General features: G+C 43.0%; 1 protein-coding gene across 4 annotated transcripts in view; it reads left to right on the top strand.

The window, feature by feature from the left end:
• Nucleotides 1-11,464: 11,464 nt before the first annotated feature.
• CKAP5 (cytoskeleton associated protein 5) overlaps nt 11,465-20,804 on the top strand; it is a 77,750-nt gene continuing 68,410 nt past the window's right edge. The window contains exon 1 of one of the 4 annotated variants that reach the window (XM_044435809.1): nt 11,465-11,582. The gene's annotated coding sequence lies outside the window, so the exon portion shown is untranslated. Of the gene's footprint in view, nt 11,583-16,827; nt 16,931-17,025; nt 17,045-19,509; nt 19,530-20,804 lie in introns of those variants that run through there. The other 3 variants (XM_044435810.1, XM_044435812.1, XM_044435811.1) reach the window with 3 other exon arrangements.

Here is a 20,804-nt window from a genome sequence, read left to right as displayed (position 1 = left end):
GTTTTTGAGCAGTAATGTTTAGAAGTGATTGACCATTTATGGTCAATTTGTTTAATAGATAGACCTACAAATTCAGCACTCAAACTGTAAATACTGAGTTCATCTCACTTGGAATATCAGGTTTCCCCAACTGGCACAGACTAATTTTGTGGGATTAATGGCAACTGTGTTACATATTTTGTGCCAGGAAGTTTGCCCATTTCACAGAGGGAACATGGACAAGTACTGCTTTTGATGTATTTATAAAGACAGTTCATAAAGTAATAAAGACAGCAGCATTGAGGGGTATGTTATTCCCAGGAACCTCAAGGAATAACAGTCCTGAAAGTGAAGAACTAAAAAACCAAATCCCTAGATGGGTTTTCTTCAGAGCTGGTTCAAATAAGCTAAAAGTTAACCTTTTTCAACCTAGCACCCTTCAGATATGCTAAGAGTGCTACTCCCATAATACTAAGACAGCCAGAGAGTGCCAGATTGTTTAAGTCACCACCTTCTTGGTTTGTAATTTGGGACTTAAAGGAAATATTTGGTAGGGAACCAGCTCTACTGGGGAGGAATTTTCTGAATGGGCATCTGCTTCTGGCTAGACTTAATTGACTCCCTAAGTGGGGTGACTTTTCTTTTAGTAGTGCACTTTTTGCTTTAGACCATTCTTGCTTGTCCTGATGGAAAAGGGCCAGTTTATCTAGGACCAGAAGCACCACTCTGCAACCCTTCCCCTGCCTTCACCACCTCCTGCCAACAGTTGCAGCTGTTTTTCAGCAAACTGTGTAGAGTCAGACTTCTGTGGAGCTGCACATAGCTTGGCTCAGCTCAGAAGCCTGCCGTTCTAAAGTTGCAAAACTACAGCTGCATCCCTTAGCATTCACACCCTTTGCCCAAAAACAGATTAAGGCTTCTTCTCTACATCTAATGATGGGTCATCTTTGTCCTTGACATAATTTGCCTATTATGCCTTGCACCCCTGGTTTCATAAGTGTAGACAAAGAATCAATTTTGCCCAAAGTTCAAGTAGGATGCGGGTAAAGCAGCTGTGGACCTCAGACACAGTGACAGCCAAAACTGCTTTGCTTCTCAGTGGGGCACATTTCACCTTCAGAACATAGTCTAAAATATATTTTCAGCACTTAACACATCAACCAACATCATTCCCAGTGTTCCTCCATTCTAGATTCATGTGTTTCCTTCCAACAAGGCAACATACAAAATGGCAGGATAGCTAATTTTCAGCTAAGAAATAGCTGAATATGTGCCCCAGGCACAATAAAGTGGTTATTGCCCTGGAGGAAAGATACCAGGAACAACTAGCACTAACAACACATTCATATAGTATGTAACAGCAATCCTTAATCCTGCAGTTGCCTATCTGAGGGGCTGGGATGGGGTGAAAAGGAACGTTTCCCGGCACTGGGGGAAGGGGATGAGGTCTACTCTAGAGACCCTGGATACACTTGTACAAAACTCCATTGCCTTAAATCTATGAAGGCAGTAACCATCAGTAAGCCCTTAAAAGGAAACTAACTGGAGGAGAACATTCTTAAAAAGGTAAGTCCATCCCAACTCCACTGCCTAAGACAGCAGGGTCTTCAAGGTGATGGAAGATGCTGCCACTTTGTTCCCCATCCCCTTTAGCTTGCTTTATATACTATCACAGATCCATAACACAAAAAACTGGCACTAACATTCTCATACAAAAGGAGCTTTGCAGAAGTCGTTAACAAAAGACACCCATGAAATTAGATTATCAGCTATTGGGAAAATAGAATGCTAAGAAGTTGCTTCCAAACTGAATCCTGCCTTCCCAACTATACTCCCCAGGTGGTTCTTACTGCTTGTGGACACTACTCATGTGGTCTGTTCTTTCACACTGACACTGGAGGATGGAATTTGAACATGTTACATTCCCATCTCTGGCACTGCCTGTTCAGTTGTAATTTTCTCAGACCCAGATGTGGTCCAGTTCTCACTAGCCTCTTGGCTTATTTAGGGGCATGTCAGCCTCAGCATTTCAAGTAAGAATTCTAACTCTGCTTCTTGTTCCAGTTCAGATTTAGATTTCAAGGTGTAACAAACTACTTGGAATGCTGTATTTTGGAAGAAGTGAGCCCTGTCTTTACAGGTACCACATAACAGAATTCACAGAGCGCAAACTACATGGTAACTACTTTGTAAAAATAGCCTCTTGTCTTCTTCCTGGAGATCTTAAAGATAAGAGTGGAAGATTTATTAAAATGATTTAGCTTGGCTTTTCCCATCCACACACATGACCTTCAGGTCTTACTTATTCTTGTGTAGCTGCAGGAGGAGTGCTTGTATCATCAGCCTTTTACTAATTATGATTAATAAATTAGTTACTGAGTTTCAAAACACTTGACACGTTTTCTACCTTCCCCTTGTTTTTTTTTTCTCTGCCCTTATGTGTTCTGTTACACAACCACAAGGTGGCAATGAGACCTAGCCAGAATTGCAAAAACAACCATTTCATAGTGTAACATTGTCTGATAGTCACTAGTTCATTTACCTTGTAATAATTTTTTTTAAAAAATAATGAAAATTCTTGGAAAGCACAGGAGAGGCCCTGGAACATGAGAATATCTTGAAAAGCACCCTCAAAACATTGTAGAATCATGCAAGTACAGTAAATACCCCATCTAGAGAAGCCCCCGGTTAGAATGCAATCTGGTGGACAAATGCATATTTCAAAATGGGAATACTTGATTTAAATTTAAACTCTCTGTTCCTCTAATCCGTGAGATACTGCTGCTTCAAGCACAACAGAAATGTACTAAAATATGTGTAATTTTCTACATGCAATTTCAACACATGTAATTTACATTTCAGTACAGCAGTCCTTTTGTATAACTGGTCCCCTGGTGTGAAATGAGGCAACAGTAGAGTGTTTCTCATTTCCAAAAAAGCAGAATTCAGCTGTAGGGTTGGCAATGGTACATTCTAGTTTGCCTAAAAAGGCTCATTGTTCTTGTGTATCTTCATATCATTCACAATCTGGCTAAAGAAAACAGCTGTATTCATTCTGTTTTAAGCAATTTCCCTCAGCTGATAAGCTACACCTACCTTCTAGGGGATAACAAAATGAACTCCCTATCATAGAATCAAGGCCACAATTCCCAAGCCACTTTACTTAAACCATTTGATGATCACCGCCAAATACTCTTGAAGACTGCCTTTTCACCTGCAGACATCACCTTTAACATAGGCTGAAGCTGAAAGTTGAATGTATTGAGGCCTCTAAGATACTGCTAAGGCTTGGGAATAGAATAATGCCCATCTGTACCATGCTGCCTTATCCTGAAGAGGGTTCAGTTTAAAATAAGTAAGTGCATCATTATGTTACTCCAATGACTTCCCAACATTAGGCCTTCAAGTTGTTGGACTACAGTTCCATCCCTGACAAATGCTTATGCTGAGTGGAGCTGATCATAGTTGCAGTCTAGGAACCCACAGTTGAGGAAAGCTGTTACACAAGTGCTACCTAAGGTGATCTTACAACAAGGTTTGAAACTTAACAGGTTTGTCAGTAAGATTTTTTTAAAATATACAAAATTAAATCCTAAAGCTTTTGACTTGTAATTTGCACAGCCTGATCATCTTCATGTGAAATTAGAAATGTCACTATGCTCAGCAGATGATCAATACAATTAGGCAAGCTGTGACTGAATGGTCAGTGTGTCTCTTTCAAACAGGCTATTTTGTTGTCCTTTCAGAATTGCCAAATTAGCTTTGATAACTATTGGTCCACCTATGAATTTCAAAATGCAAAGCACATGCCTTTAATAACATATAGCCTGAAGGAGAGTTCTGAGGATCTTGAAAGTTTGCACATTTTTTGGTAATCCTTTAGCAGGCCTAATAAAGGCATAACAATACAGATATGTGGAACTTTTTGCCTAATGCATTTACACATTATACTTGCTTATACTGAATGACAGTTTGAATTTTAATGTTTGCTTCCCATTTGAAGAAATGCATTTGAAACTCCTCATTGTAACTTTTTGTTTCAACCAGCATAGATAAGTTGGTGATATCAGCAAACCTAACCACCTCCTTGTTCACACACATCTCTAGACCATTTATTATTGATTTTATTATTAATATTTTTATTATTTCTGTGCTGCCCAATACCCACAGCTCTCTGGACAATTTACAACAATGAATGAAATACAGTATAAAATACAAGCAACAATAAAAACATAAAACTTACCTTACAGCATTTAAAAGCCAAATTTAAAACAAATATAAAACGCTACTACAGCTTCTACAAATTAAATCATAAGATCTGTTTAAACAGCTAACATGACCAGCCAATATAATATTAAACTAATTAAATGACCTCGAAGGCATTTAAGACTATACTCTAGGACAACCTGAACTTGGCACTAGAAAAGTCAGTGGGTGAGCCTCGATGGTGAGCTTCTTCCGTAATGGGGTGGGGAGGAAGCACCACTGAAAAGGCCCTTCTGCTTGTCTGCCACCAAACAGGCCTCTCTCTAAGGCATGAGTCTTCAAACTACAGCCCGGGGGCCGGATCCAGCTCACTACGCCCATTTATCTGGCCTGCCATGCCCATTTGGACCTGTAGTGCGTGCGCCTACCTCGCCCCACACTTGGAGGCAGCGATTTGCTCGCTTGGGGAAAACGATCTCCAAGCAAGCAAGCCGCTGCCAGCCCATGTGCACTGCCAGCACCACCTTTCCAGCCCGTGCCCAGCACTGGCAGCTTTCAACTGGCCCCCTGGTGGAAAAGTTTGAGGACCCCTGCTCTAAAGCATCAGTCGAAGGTGGGCCCCAAATCTTGATTGCAGTGTTCACGTTGTTTGCAGTTAAAAGTGGCATTCCATCAAGTATTTTGGTCCCAAGCCAGGGAAGGCTTCATAGGTTAAAACCAGCATCTTAAATTGAGCTCAGAAACATATAAACAGCCAATGCAAGCAGGCCAGAATTGATGTTATATGTTTGGACCATCTAATCCCTGTTATTAATTTGATTGTTGCATTTTGCACAAGCTACAGCTTGTGAACAGCCTTCAAAGGCAGCCTCACATGAAGTGCATTGCAGTAATCTAGTTCGGAGATTACCAGAGTATAGATTACTGTAATTTGGCTATCCTTAAGGAAATAGCTGGCCCACTAGCCATTGCTGGTCGAAGGCACTCCATGCCACTGAAGTCACCTGGGCTTTGAATGACAAAGATGGCTCACAGAGAATCCACATGCTGCAAACCTGCTCCTTCAAGGTGAATGTGACCCCATCCAGAACAGGTTGAATTCCTTCTATCCAGTCAAGACTGTCCACAAACAGCATCTCAGTTGTGTCTGGATTGAGCTTCAGTTTGTTAGCCCATCCTTGTGGAAGGGAACTGACTCACCTGCTGAAGATGAAAATGAGAAGTAGAGATGCAGGTCATCCATGTCGCCGCATATTTATGACAATGCACTCCGAAATTCTGGATGACTACACTCAGCAGTTTCATTCATGGAGGATACGACCAACCCCTGAGGAACCACATAGTGGAAAGTCCAAGTGGCAAATAATATACCCCAAGCACCACCTTCAGTGCAGTGTCCTCCACTCCCAACTCTGCCAGCCACCCCAGAAGGATATCACTGTTGATAGTACCAAAGGCTTCTTCATGGATCACTGCCTTGTCGTGGCAAAGGGGCTTGCATAGCTCAATGAAGCTATGAGCAATGCCGTGCAGGGCCACCCAAGACAGACAGGTCATAGCAGAGAGCTCTGAAAAAACGTGATCCACTGGAGAAGGAAATGGCAACCCACTCCAGTATCTTTGCCATGAAAACCCCATGGACAGTACCAAAAGGCAAAAAGATATGACGCCAGAAGATGAGCCCCTCAGGTCGGAAGGTGTCCAATATGCTACTGGGGAAGAGCAGAGGGCTAGTACTAGTAGTGCCAGAAAGAATGAAGCGACTGGGTCAAAGCTGAAAGGACACTCAGTTGCTGATGTATCTGGTGGTGAAAGGAGAGTCCGATGCTGTAAAGATCTATACTGCATAGGAACCTGGAATGTAAGATCCATGAATCAAGGCAAGCTGGATGTGGTCAAACAAGACATGACAAGACTGAACATCTACCTCTTAGGAATCAGTGAACTAAAATGGACAGGAATGGGTGAATTTAATTCAGATGACCATTGGGTATACTACTGCGGGCAAGAAACCCTCAGAAGAAATGGAGTAGCCTTCATAGTCAATAACAGAGTAGGAAAAGCAGTACTGGGATACAATCTCCAAAATGACAGAATGATCTCAGTTCAAATCCAAGGCAAACCATTCAGCATCACAGTAGTCCAAGTCTATGCCCCAACCACTGGTGCTGAAGAGGCTGAAGTTGACCGGTTCTGTGAAGGCCTACAACACCTTCTAGAATTAACACCCAAAAATGACGTCCTTATCATCATGAAGGATTGGAATGCTAAAGTAGGAAGCCAAAAGATAACCGGAATAATAAGCAAGTTTGTCCTTGGAGTACAAAATGAAGCAGGGCACAGGCTGGTAAAATTTTGTCAAGCGAATTTGATGGTCATAGCAAACACTCTTTTCCAACAACCCAAGAGACGACTCTACACATGAACATCACCAGATGGTCAACACAGAAATCAGATTAACTATGTGCTCTGCAGCCAAAGATGGAGAAGCTGTATACAGTCAGTAAAAACTAGACCAGGAGCTGACTGTGGCTCAGATCATGAGCTTCTGGTTGCAAAATTTAGGCTTAAGTTGAAGAAAGTAGGGAAAAGCACTAGGCCACTCAGGGATGACCTAAATCATATCCCTGATGAATATACAGTAGAGGTGACAAATAGATTTAAGGAATTAGATCTGATAGAGTGCCTGAAGAACTGTGGACAGAGGTTTGCAACATTGTACAAGATGTAGCAACTAAAACCATCCCAAAGAAAAAGAAATGTAAGGAAGCAAAATGGCTGTCTGAGGAAGCTTTACAAATAGCTGAGGAAAGAAGGGAAGCAAAAGGCAAGGGAGAAAGAGAAAGATACACCCAACTGAATGCAGAATTCCAGAGAATAGCTAGAAGAGATAAGAATGCCTTCTTAAATGAACAGTGCAAAGAAATAGAAGAAAACAATAGAATAGGGAGAACCAGAGATCTCTTCAAGAAAATTGGAGATATGAAGGGAACATTTCATGCAAAGATGGGCATGATAAAGGACCAAAATGGCAGGGACCTAACAGAGGCAGAAGAGATTAAGAAGAGGTGGCAAGATTACACAGAAGAACTATACAAGAAAGAGCTTAACGTCCCTGATAACCACGATGGGGTGGTCACTGACCTCGAACCAGACATCCTAGAATGTGAAGTCAAATGGGCTTTAGGAAGTCTGAACAACAACAAAGCTAGTGGAGGAGACAATATTCCAGCTGAGCTATTCAAAATCTTGAAAGACAATGCAGTAAAAGTGCTACACTCAATATGCCAGCAAATTTGGAAAACTCAACAGTGGCCATAGGATTGGAAAAGGTCAGTTTACATTCCGATCCCAAAGAAGGGCAATGCCAAAGAATGTTCAAAGAATTTCACATGCTAGCAAAGTGATGCTCAAAATTCTACAAGCTAGGCTCCAGCAGTATGTGGACCGAGAACTACCAGAAGTACATGCAGGATTTCAAAGAGGCAGAGGAACTAGAGATCAAATTGCCAACATATGCTGGATCATGGAGAAAGCTAGGGAGTTCCAGAAAAATATCAACTTCTGCTTCATTGACTATGCTAAAGCCTTTGATTGTGTGGATCACAACAAATTGTGGCAAGTTCTTAAAGAGATGGGAGTACCAGACCATCTTATTTGTCTCTTGAGAAACCTATATGCGAGTCAAGAAGCAACAGTGAGAACTGGACACGGAACCACTGATTGGTTCAAAATTGAGAAAGGAGTTCGGCAAGGCTGTATGCTGTTGCCCCGCCTATTTAACTTATATGTAGAGCACATCATGAGAAAGCGGGGCTAGATGAATCACTAGTTGGAATTAAGATTGCTGGGAGAAATATCAACAACCTCAGATATGCAGATGATACCACTCTAATGGCAGAAAGTGAAAAGGAACTAAAGAGCCTCTTGATGCAGGTGAAGGAGGAGAGCGCAAAAGTTGGTTTGAAACTCAACATTAAGAAAACTAAGATCATGGCATCTGGTTCTCTCACTTCCTGGCAAATAGATGGGGAAGAAATGGAGGTAGGTACAGATTTTATTTTCCTGGGCTTCAAGATCACCGCAGACGGGAACTGCAGCCAAGAAATTAAAAGACGCTTGCTCCTGGGGTGGAAAGCTATGGCAAATCGAGACAACATACTAAAAAGCAGAGACATCATGCTGCCAACAAAAGTGCATAGTCAAGGCTATGGTTTTCCCAGTTACAATGTATGGCTGTGAAAGCTGGACCATAAGAAAGGCTGAACGCCGAAGAATTGAGTCTTTTGAATTGTGGTGCTGGAGGAGACTCCTGCGAGTCCCTTGGACCGCAAGGTGATCAAACCGGCCAGTCCTAGAGGAGATCAATCCTGACTGCTCTTTAGAAGGCCACATACTGAAGATGAAACTCAAATACTTTGGCCACCTAATGAGAAGGAAGAACTCCCTGGAGAAGAGCCTAATGCTGGGAACAATAGATGGCAAAAGAAGAAGGGGATGGCAGAGAATGAGTTGGCTAGATGGAGTCACTGAAGCAGTTGGTGTGAGCTTAAGTGGACTCCAGGGGATGGTGGAGGACAGAAAGGCCTGGAGGAATGTTGTCCATGGGGTCACGATGGGTCAGACACGACTTCATGACTAACAACAACAGTACCAAAGGCTGCTGAAAACAGCCAGGACTACCAGCTGAGTCACACATTCCCATCTCCCTCAAGTGTACAACTTTACGAAGAAATTTAAAACACAAATTGCAATGCAAAGGTTTTGGAGGCTCCAGTGTTTACAATATTCATGTTTGAGAACAGTCCATTTATTTCTGCTCTTTACTTTCTGTTCTTTTTATTATTTAGGTGTAATAATGATATGCCAGTAAGTATAATAAGATCTGAGCAATATGTGTATAAATATTACAATGACATTAACATTTTTATATATAGTTTAAAATAATTTCCAGTAATAGTAACACAGAGCAACCCGGTTAATTCGTGCATAAGTTCTTTTCTTATCCCATGACTAAGTTACTCAGGAGTCTTGGAGAGGGACTGCACCCTGATTGTCATCACTGAAGTAGGAGAAATAAGAGAAGAGGGGAGGCCCGCTTCCCTTCTTCTCTCCTCTTGTAAAACTAGGTAGGCCCTTAGCATAGCCTCCCATTGTCACCACTGGGTTAAGACATATCTGATTTTCTGTGTCCTACACTGAAAGAACCGCGGACCTTGTAATAGTGCGGGTGGTAGTCCTTTTAATTTCAAATTAAGCAACTCTTTTGTAATGTTGTTAACACGGCTGTAGCAGACACGGAAATGGTTAATGCGAAAACATGGAAGCCCAGCCTTTTGTCTCTTGATTGGCTGCTGCATAGCAAGGGTTGGCCTTTTGCGAATTTCCATTGGTCACCCGAATCGCCACTCTAAGCTCTGCAGACCCGAGGAGGGCAGAAAGGATTGGACGGGAAAGACTGCTGGAAAGTCTCTCTGGCGACGAGAGGACAATAAGAGGTTGTGTTTAGGCTTGGGCTCTTTTATAAATTTGCCCCTCCCATTTCACTGCATTGCCCAACAATGCCCTCTCCCTTCTTTTTTTCTTCACTCATAATTTGGCGTGCGGGGGAAGAGAACTCTCCTGTACTCTATTTCACGTTCTTCCTTTTTTATTTATTGCTTTTGCTCAGAACAGCTCGAATTTTGAATACGTGTGGGCATGCATGAAGGCAATGGAGGACCACACAGAAGAAAGGAAAGGCAGCTGAACTAAGCTGCCCCATTACAGTCTGAACCAGTCGGATGAGTGTAGGAAAAGTTAAACTAAAATTAGTAGATTGAGTCAGCTTTCTGCTTTGTGAAAGAATGAAAAAGCTCAACCAAAATTATCAGCAGCCACATCAACTCTCTTATGGGGAATGCTTTGGGATGTTTAGCTTAGGGGGAAAAAGGCAAGCAAGGGATGACATAATAAGAGGTGTACAAAATTATGCATGATGTGGAGAAAGTGGACAGGGAAAAACTTTTCTCCCTTTCTCATAATCCTGGAACCTACTGTCATCCTGTGAGGCTAATGGAAAGATTCAGGACAGATTAAGGGAAGTACTAATTCACACAATACATAATCAAACTACGGAATTCACTTCAGCAAGATGGAGTGATGGTCACCAAGTGTGAATGAATTAGGGGATTAGACACATTCATGGAGGATATGGCTATCAATTATTACTATTTACTCCAGTATTGGAGGCAGTATGGCAATATATACCAGTTACAGAGGAACATGACTAGGAACAATCTATTGTACTCATGTCCTACAGGCGGGTTTTCCTCAGGTGCTTGCCAGTAATTATGTGAACAGAATGCTGTTCTTTGGTCTGATCCTGCAAGGACCTTATGTTCTTAATGTTTGAGAGCATCCCCATTCCAAATAAAAATTCCAGTAAAAATGTATAGAGTGGGCTCATGCACTCAGTGTTTTCGAGTACTAAGCCTATTCCCCCCCACGAGAGATACTTCTTTGGGGGCATAATGAATTTTGGAATAAGCAATTTAGCCAGGTTATAATTTGTTCTCACAATGCTTGTTTAAAGATGGCTTGCAAGTTTCAAGGCAGGGTGAGGGGGTGTGTGAAATCCCACTTTTCCAAAATCATATTTTTCTGCCTCAAATGATCTCCCATTCTTTTTTCCAGCAATGCTTGAGTTTTCGGGTGTATTGGCTTCTGCTGGTAGAATGTTTATGGTCTGGAAGTCAGCATCCTGCACCCATCCAGCTTCTGGTACATCTAATGTTCTTACAAACTGTTGAACAAGGAAATTTTAATTATAAATGAGTATCTTGCCCTTATCACTGGGCTTTCAAACAAGCACCACTCCCACGTCCAACTGGCTAGAAACAAGGGGTAAAGCGTTTCTTACTATGCCACCTCCATGTCAGAAACACTGCATCGCCTGAATGTGTGCCTTTGACGCGACACCTAAAAGCCTACATACCGTGTCAGGAAAAAGCGTGGGAAAGGCGGCCATCATAAAGTGGCCGTGAGGAACTAAACACTGCTCGGGTACGCCTCGCCCTGCTCCGGTTTTCTGTGCTCTCTGCTAACACAAAGCGGTAGGGCGCGACAACTTCCGGGTCGGATTAAAGAGGCGGCCTCGGAGACCTGAAAGCACCTGCTCCAAGGGACAGAAGCCCTCGGTCGGGCGGGCACGAGAAGTCACTCCCCTCTCATAAAAACGCGCCCGCAGCTGCCGGATTCAAACTACCCAATAAATTTTCTGGTTGGGAAAGAGGGCGGACTTATCGGCAACCAACAGCGGCAAAGGATATTGGGAGGTGTGGCCTGCGTTGGTGATTTCAAACCCCGCTAAGGAGCGGCCCAAGGTTTACCCTACCGCTTGGCCAGTCTTGGCCTAGGTAAGTGCCCCTTCGTAAAGGATTACCTTCGAGGGTGTGCGAAGGCGCCGGTGAGCGCTACGCAAGTACAGAGTATGAGAAAAGGCCGTTGCCGTGGCGCGGTCTGGCTCCGACCGATTAGTATTTCCGCCCCGATTCTTCGGTTGCCTCTCGAAAGCACAAGTGCTCCCCCGTTGAATCAAATGTCTGTCGCCGTGGGGGCGTCGGGGACCAAGAAGCACGGGCGCCGGAGTGGTGGCCTAAGGCAACGGCGGTGTTGGGTAGCGGCCGAAGGCTTTCTGCCGCTCACTGAGTGGAACGCAGACATAGGCGCTGTGCACGGAGCTAGGCCTCACTTCTCCATCCTCGCCCCTCCATCTCTGTTGTGCGGGTGGGCGGCGGCGGCGGCGGCGGCAGCTGCAGGGTTTGAGAGTGCTTTTAAAATGTGTTGTCCAGTGGAGGCATCTCTCCTCGCATCTGCTCCTCTGGTTAGGAGGTAAGACACTGGAAACGGTTTCTTACGCCCATCGATCATCTTTGCCGGCCCGCAAGCAGTGAATGAGCGGTTCTGAACGGGGGAAAACGTGACTGAGCAATAGAGGGCAGCTGTATTTCTCGCAAGGGGTAATGGTGACTAAAAATTACTTTTCACCCTTGCCCGACTGCCCCTTCTCTTGCGAGCTGCAACTTTCTTCTGTTTCTGTGGTGGAAGAAGTGGAATCTTCACAAGTCCACTTAGGTGGAGGAGAGTGTGAGTTGAATCCCTTTTTACTGCTGCCGTGTAGAGACAGGGATGGTGGCCTAATGGATATGTCTAAGGGGAGGTTGGTTGTGGCCTAGCCTGATAATGTACATCTCTAATGCAGAGGTAGCTGCAGCCCGTGTTTTCTTACTGTGGTCTGCCAGTGAACTGTGATGACTACTAGGGCAGCTGCTATTGCTTCTGAAAAGGAGCAGTGCCTTTTCCTAGCCAGCATTATTACTTGCATCAGCAGGGGGATGTGGACAGTTCTCAAGGACTCTCCTTGCTTTTCTGATGGAGAAGCTGCTATTTGCATCACCCACTTGGATGTGCAGGCTCCAATCTTTCAGGTATATCTGTACCACAGTTTGCATTCACAATCTCCCACCTCTGCTGAAAAAGCAAGAGGGAAGATATGCTTGTGCATGTCTTGCTAAATTGACAGTTGAGATAGTTGTTAGTAGCTTCTGCTAAAAAGAGAGCAGATGATCAAGCAGCAGTAAGTCATGTCCTTGGTCAACAGTGCTGCTTGGTGGAATAACAAGTGAGCAGCAACAGCAGATAAGAGCTGCCACTACTTCTTCATATTGGTCATTTGCTTTCTTCCTCTGTCAGGTTGTCACCATCTGATTGCTTGGATGGGTTTTTGGTGGTGATGGCAAGCAACAATTTTCACTGCCTATCTTTAGACAAGGGAGTGAAAAGGGGCAAACCCAGTAAGAGGAAGGATAGGAGTTGGCTGCACAACAAGTGGCCAAGAGCCCCTAAGCACTTCGTGCTGTCCCTAGTGTACAGTACAGTAGAAACAGCTTTTCTGAGAGTAGTTTTTTCCTCCAGAGGACCTTTAATACAGCAGACTTGCCCTAAGTTATTCTCTCAGAAAGATAGCATCCATGTAGATATAAGAAGGCTACTGGTATAAGAATTTCCCAGATGCTGGGCCTGTATAATATGAGCTGGCACAGTCATTGTCTTGCAGTGGTATTCTTCATAGTATTAGTAGACACCTAGGTTGTTTGTCATATGAAAAATGCTGCTGGGGCAGACAAACACCCATCTAGTTCACCATTCTCACGGTGTCTAACCAAATGCCACTGTATTAGGAGTATGAGATACCTGAAAGTGTTTCTCCAGTATAATGCAATGTGTTCATTGATTTTCCTCTTTACCAGGAAAGTCAGGACTCCTTTGTAGAGTAGGAGGTGTGTGTGTATATACACACACACACACACACACACACATATATATATATATATGAATGTAGCTGTTCTGAGGATAAGCTATTAAAATGCTATATCTGATCAGTCATTTTCCCTTGGTACCTTCCTTGTTCTTAAAGCTGCTTTCTTTATGGTTGCTAAGTGCCCTTTATTCCAGAACTTGGAAAGTCCATAGAGCATAATGGAGCTATTATATCAGAACACACTTGTTTCTTAGCACTCTTTAGAACATACAACAATTTCAAAATGATTTACTTAAATATTTTACCTGTGTATTGCTACAGTAGACTCATGGGCTGCATTGCTTCTAACAGCAGCTTCTTTACAGCTTGGTGGTAATTCTAAAAGATTCCTGCAATCTACTGGTGTGTTCCTTACCCTTATTTAGGAGTAACTGAGATCAGAAATAACTCTTTGGGTCTGGACCTGAGGCATTTGCTTTAATCTGTTGATACAGATACTATATTAGATTTCTAATGCTTATAAGTAGGCTACCAATTACTGTCTGAAAAATCTTTCATTGGAATGTGGTTGTATTTTAATGATAGGTTGAAATATAGGGAAGAAGCTTTGAAACTTAGCAATTATGTGCTGGGATATTCTTCTGCATCAAACTAAAATTAGGTCACTATATAGATACTATGTTTAAAGTGATGAGGCCTTCCCTTGCAACACTGTAATCAGGCTTGCTCGCTCCTCCTTTTCCCATCCACAAAGTTGAACTTTATTTCCTCTCTGTTTAAGAACACCACTAGCTTTGAATGTTGGATTGCTTGCTCTTAGCGTTGTTAAGCATGGCTGAATAGCAACAGGAATATTCACTCATGAAGACTCTTCCTCTCAACAGAAAAGGAACAGTTACTCTTGCAAACTCAGAAGTAAACTGCTCTGAACTCAGTATTTTATCTCACTTCTCAATAGCTGAAGCTCTCTGGGCTGTTCAGTGTGGTTTACCTCCAGATAATCAGGTATGGGTTGCAACTCAGGATACTTAGAAAACAATCCTGTGTGCCATTGATCCCTTCCATGCTCATAGAAAGAGAGATACAAATATGGGGAGAGAAGATTGATGGCTGGATCTCCTCCTGTTCCCTCAGCTGCTGTGGATACCTGTTGTTATGAGGTCAAGAGATGAGTGAAAGGGGAAAAAAGAGGGATTGCTAGTGGGTGGGTAGAGGAGAGGCCTTGGTACCCTGTGATTTTCTGATTTCCTTCCTGTCCAGTGAAATGTAAGCAAGCTTACATATGCTCATAGTATTGCCTTGCTGCTTTTTGAATGTTAACCAAAAGTAAAATTGTTTCTTTCTCGCTTTGCCTGGCTCTTGCTAGTAGGGTACAGGTTAGGTGGTGGGTACTGAATGCAGAACAGCCTGCCTATCCTATGCTCTGCCTGAAAGAGCAAGATAGCTCGGAACTCTTGAGCAGTTGTGATTTCAAACTTCAGCCTTACATGTACTTACTGGGAGTAAGCATCTCTGAACTCAACAAGATTGACATCTCAATAGATATGTAAAGGACTGCACTGTTACTGGTATTCATAAGATGAGAAATTTGGCAAAATTTATGAAAACCAGTTGTACAGAATTTTCACTATTAAATCCCTTTGCAGTTTTGATGTTTCCTTCAACTCCCTTGCTACTACTTTTCCATTAACTTGGTTTTCACATGGTGAACATTTGTTGTAGAGGACTTGAATTCATTACAGAAGCATGGATAATTCCTGAGGTTGAACACATTCATATGCAATTTTTATTTTCCCCTCTTGGGGTTCTGTGTGTGTGTGTGTGTGTGTGTGTTTAGGCACCAAAACAATTGAGGTGTTACATACTTGTGGGGCACTGCAACTTTTTGGATCTTAAAAGATAGATTATTGGCTTGAACTACTAACCTTGCAGTTCAAAAGCATGCAGATGCAAGTAGATAAAAAGGTACCACTTTGGTGGGCAGGTAACGGCGTTTCGTGCACTTCGGTGTTTAGTCATGCCGGCCACATGACCACGGAGACTGCCGACAAACGCTGGCTCCCTCGGCTAGGAAATGGAGATGAGCACCGCCCCCTAGAGTCAGGCATGACTGGACTTAACGTCAAGGGGAAACCTTTACCTTTACTAAAGTTACTGTTACTGCTAAAGTTATGAAATCATACTTATGCACTACTTGTTGCAGGATTTATATTTTTCTTCATAGGTAAGATGCATTTTTGTAGAATGAGCATTAGACTTTATGAGTCTCTGAGGCTAGAAGCTCTGAAAAGAAAAATCAAACTTTGCTTATTAAATAATCTAGCTCACACCTGTCAAGGCTGTGCTGCAGGAGAGCTTTGGCTGTTGGTGTAGAAATGTAATAATTCTCAGTTCAATTAAGGGAATCTATTGAATAAAACTGGAAATGTGAGGCATGATGTTGCACTTGAAATTGTTTGGCAATTCAGAAGTTGTAGTCAATTACTGTGAGGGAGGTGTGACTATGAAGCACTAAGACTGCAGAGACCAAGTGAGTGGGTGCAACTGATGCTGCATTGTGAGAGTTCTCCCTTACCAGGGCAGTAGTGTATTATCCTACCACAACGTTTAATGAAAGTAGGTGGAGGCATCAGTTTTTATCTCCACACCGGGAAGGGCCAAAGCTCTAGATACACTTTGCATCCCAGATTCAATCAATAGCGTCTCTAAGTAGGACACGGAAAGAAACCCTGGAGGGCAGATGCCAGTCAGTGTGGACCAAGGACTGAGCTCAGTGTAAGGCAGCTTCATGTGTTAATGTATTTCGATATACTTTTTCCTACGGGTTTTAGTATATGAATAAGTAAAATCGTATTCATTATACGAACATACCGTCCGAGTTTTCGCTTGCAAGGCGGTGAAGCTTGAATAAGCTGTGAAAGTCTTGTATCTGCTAAAGGCGTACTCTGCCTTTGTCGTTTAGAAATGCCCTAGCAGCCGGTTGACGCATGACTCTCTTGTCCAGGCCTCTTATTTCGGCCTGCGAATCGAAAAGCCTCTTCGCAAATGGGCATCGCTGGAGCAACCATCAGAAAATCAGGCACAAGAACTAGTGGAACGGGGAGGGGGAGGCTTCCTGAAAGAGGGCGATTCCCCGGCCTTGCCTCCCCGAAGCGCGGGAGAGCCCCGAATAGCCCTCCTACTCTTCGTCCGATTGTGGGAGGGGTGGAGTGCGCGCATGTTCTGTCCAGGGCAGGGATCCCTGTCTTTGTTTGTCACATGGCCTGGGGAAGGCCCGATTCTCAGGTGCGGCGAGAGGCGGAGGTTGGTGTCGCCGGCTGCAACGCGCTGCGCCCCGCCCCGCCCTTGGAGGAGGTGCCTCCCTCCCTGCCGCCCTCCCTCCCTGCCGGTCGGAGATGCAGCCCTTCGCCCGCTTCTGCCGCCCAGCCGAGCCGCCGTTTCTGGGTAAGGAAGAGTCCGGCCTAACTCCGCCTAGAAAAGGAGCGACTGCTAGGGAGCAGGATGGTTGCGGTGTCGCCGGGAGACGTTAAGCCCTAGAGTGAAGGCCGGCTGGGCTGGGTAATTGACATAAACAATGCCGGGGAGCAGCCTGCTGCTTCGCTGCACCTGGGTTCGGTGTCGACTAGCCAAGAGGTGCCGGGGAGCTGCTCTTGGCCTGGCATGCAGTCATTACCAGCCGACCAGTTATGCTGGGTTGTCGATGTCAACTGACTTCGGCCTACAGCAACTGCAGGAATGTGGCTTCGTTGGGAGTAGGGCGGGAATCGGTGTCTTGGGAGCTCGCTGTCTTCCTCCTGCAAGTGCTGTTGCAGGAGAAGAGGACATTGATGGTAATGCTGTCCAGGACGATGTGCCTTATGTAGGTAGCTATGAGCGATATGATCTGGGAGAAGGGAGTTCTAGGCGATGTATTAAAATGAATTACAAGACTGAATGTCCATTGGGAACAATGGGAGTTCTTTGAAGGTCTACAGGAAATAAATGGGAGCTGCAAATGCTAGTTGACATGACTGGGCTCAACTGAAATCAATGCAAGAGCTACAAATAATAGAAGGAGTGGAGCTGGAAAGGGAGTGGAATAGGTCACAGGAATAGTCTTGAAATGGTGTAAACTGATGTTTCTGTTACATTCTTTTAAATGCTATTTTAGTATTTTTAATGTATTGCTATATTCTGTATGACACTCCAGAAAAAAAATTTTCAGGTTGTCGCAGAAGCCTTTTAAACCATACTTACCACATTTACAGAAAAGACAAAATGAAGAATAACAGTGACATATGAGGGGCCCTGTGACTGGAATGACTGGATCTTGTTTCCAATAGGCATTCATGTAATTTGCTTTAGTGCACCTGTTTTGTGAATAGGGAAGGATTCAGAGTGTTTTCTGAGGTTTTCCTGTATTAGCTGGTAGGTGCAAGGGGGCAGAATTGTTTTTAGTTCAAGAGCCCTGTCCCAACAACAATACCTCAGTATTGAATTGAGGTTTTCCTTGACGCTGCTATATTCTGTGAATATTGACAATGATACTGGTTTTCAGAATTTGCCAGCCCTGAATAAAATACTTCATTTTATAGTACTTTTCCTATTTAAAATATTTTAAAGAGCTGTTGATATCCATGCATTCATTACATTTTGGGAGCTAAATAGGGATACTGATGCAATATAGATTTCCATTACACTGTAAATTTCCTCCAAAGGCTTGAATTTTAGAGCTTTCATACCAGGCTGGTTAGCTAAACCCTGAAGGTCTGGCTGCTCCTAAACATAGATGTAATATTAAACAGCTTCTGCTTATTAAGAACATGGGATTAAAAATAAGTGGTGAGAACCCTAAATATGCAAAATGGTATATAAGAAGACAAGTTGCAAAAATGATGGGGCTTAGTAGTTTATATGAATGAATTTCAGCAGCTGTACCTTGTCATGCAACACAACTTCAAAGGTGCAAGAGTCCTGACTAGCTCTGTATCTATTCAGCATTCTAGAGTAGTGTTTCTTCTTATCTGGGCTGTAAATGACATCTCCCATGCTAATCATAGGCTTGTTTACTTGGGAAAAAATTATTTTTTCCCAAGTAAAACCTTTCAGTAGAGCTTACCCCTGTGTAAATGTGTCCAAGGTTGCAGCAAGCTGCTTTCAAGTTCATGGTCTTTGGATCACACTGTGCAATTTAACACAAATAGTCATTACTATGCAGTTCTATACTTAGAAATCTTTTATCATCTGCGAAGTCAAAGAAGATGTTTTCAGAAGTACTTAATTGAGATGCTGTGGCTGTCTTGTATCATAGACAATTGAAACTTTGCATTGAAGCTTGCTGTAAGAGTGGGGTAGAGGTTTCTAGCACTGAGAAACTGTATGATACTCTGGAACAAGGAAGTTAAGCAGACTCTGACTTCAGCTCCCTGTTTAGCACACTCTCTGGGTAGCCCAAAGCAAATTACTAGTTTTTTTCCTGATAGACTTCATGGAGTGATTGTTAAATATAAAATGGGATCTGTAAATAAATGTGCACTATTTTAACTCTATTCAGCTTTGATTTCCTTTTTTTAAATCTTTGGTGCTACTTCATTTTGAAAGTACTGGGCAGCTGTAGGATTGGCATGAGAAGCTGGATTAAACATTTATCTATGGCTTTGCTTCCAAATGAATTCTTATGCAATCTTTTTTAGTTGCAGTGCAGTAGTAGTAAAGTTGGAAAGTAATGACAACAGAGATGGTGATCCAAATGCTGATTCAAAAATAGCCATTAACTGAGTATGTGTAACTGCAATTATACACATCCATCCCTTATTATCCTTGTCTTTTCCACCACTCCTTTTTTTGCTTTCCTCATCTTGTTTAATTCATAACCCATAAAAGTTGCATACTGTAGACTCATGTGCTCTCCTCTCACTTGTGGAACTTTTTCTTCCTTAACTTGCAGTGGGATCCAGTTCATGTGAACTATGGCTAACATTGAAAAGGCATTACTTCCAAATAATGATTTGGCTGCCTACTCCTTCCAATAGCAGTAGGAGAAAGGACATGTAGAGGTTGTTTTGTAAGTAAATGATATGGTTCTGAGTAGTTGCACATCCTTGAGCTTTAAGGTACAACAACTTGCAAACAAATGCATTAGAAGTTACTAGGCTATTCCTTACCCCTTATAGCCTGCTTACCAACACATTTGCGAACTTAAACTTTTTTTAAATTAAGTTTAGTCAAAAGAAAAGACAAATTCTTAAAATAATGAGATAATGGAATGTTAAGAAATAAAAATACCAAACCAGAGGGACATTGGGTTTCATGGTAGGCATGTCATGAGCAGAGCTGGCCGGAACCGGGGGTCAGATTAGATGACCCAGGACGCACCTTCTAACTTGCTCTGTTTATATGTTTCATGACAGCTAAATCTAAAAATAGGTCCCTGCCTCCAATAAAAAACTATCAATTATTACAGAACGTTGGAAGTGCTGTGACACTCATTGTGCAGTACCAATAAGTGGTTCACAAAAATGCTTTCTTCAGGCTGTGGTGGGTATCTGAAAAAGGAGGTGCTGGAGCTCTGTGCAGCTGCTGCTGTTTGCACCACATTATGGTCAGCATGACCTGAGGAAGTGATATGAGACTGCAGTTGCTGTGGTCTGGATGCTACCCCAGTTGCAACTTACGCCACTTTTGAAGTACAGAGAACAGAGTCTGCTCAAGCACAGTAGGGGGAAAAAGAGCCCAGCACTTGCCTCAGCCTGGGTAGGGGAGAGCCAGCAGAGTGCACCTAAGATTTTTGGACTTTGTGAGATGAGAAAAAGGGCAGGGCAGGCAGTGTCTGTTGGGTGGCTAGTGGGAGGGCAGGTTTGAGGGTGGGATGGTGCATGGGTGCTAGCACTGAGACAGAAGACAGCAAAACCTCTGGACAAAAGGCGTGTTCCCCCTCATGCTGAGGGTCCTCTCCCAGCAGAAGGGAAGTGGAGTTGGGTTGTGTGCAGAATCAAGCTGATGGGGTGAATACGTCTAGTATTGCTGTTAGCTGTTGTTGGAATAATGAACCTTTTAAAATCTGTTTTGTAGCTACTGCAATTTTTCATACCAAAGCATATATATCTGGAGCTATAGACTTTAGAAGTAATTGAGGAGCTTTTCAACTTGGTGTGTGAGGGGACTGTTCCCATTCTATTTTGAAATTTGATTTAATGAAAAGTGTTATAAATAAGCTGCAAGCATGTATTTTTCAGACTAGCAATCTTTTCTGTTTTGTAACATACTTCAGTGTCTGGTTCATCAAGTTTTGAATTCTCACAGATTCGAACCATTCTTAATTGTCCTTGTAGTAGTAGTA

Source organism: Varanus komodoensis, unplaced genomic scaffold (assembly GCF_004798865.1).
Source record: "Varanus komodoensis strain SLA01 unplaced genomic scaffold, ASM479886v1 scaffold3, whole genome shotgun sequence".
Lineage (NCBI taxonomy): Eukaryota > Metazoa > Chordata > Lepidosauria > Squamata > Varanidae > Varanus > Varanus komodoensis.
This window is presented reverse-complemented; position numbering and strand designations above follow the sequence as displayed.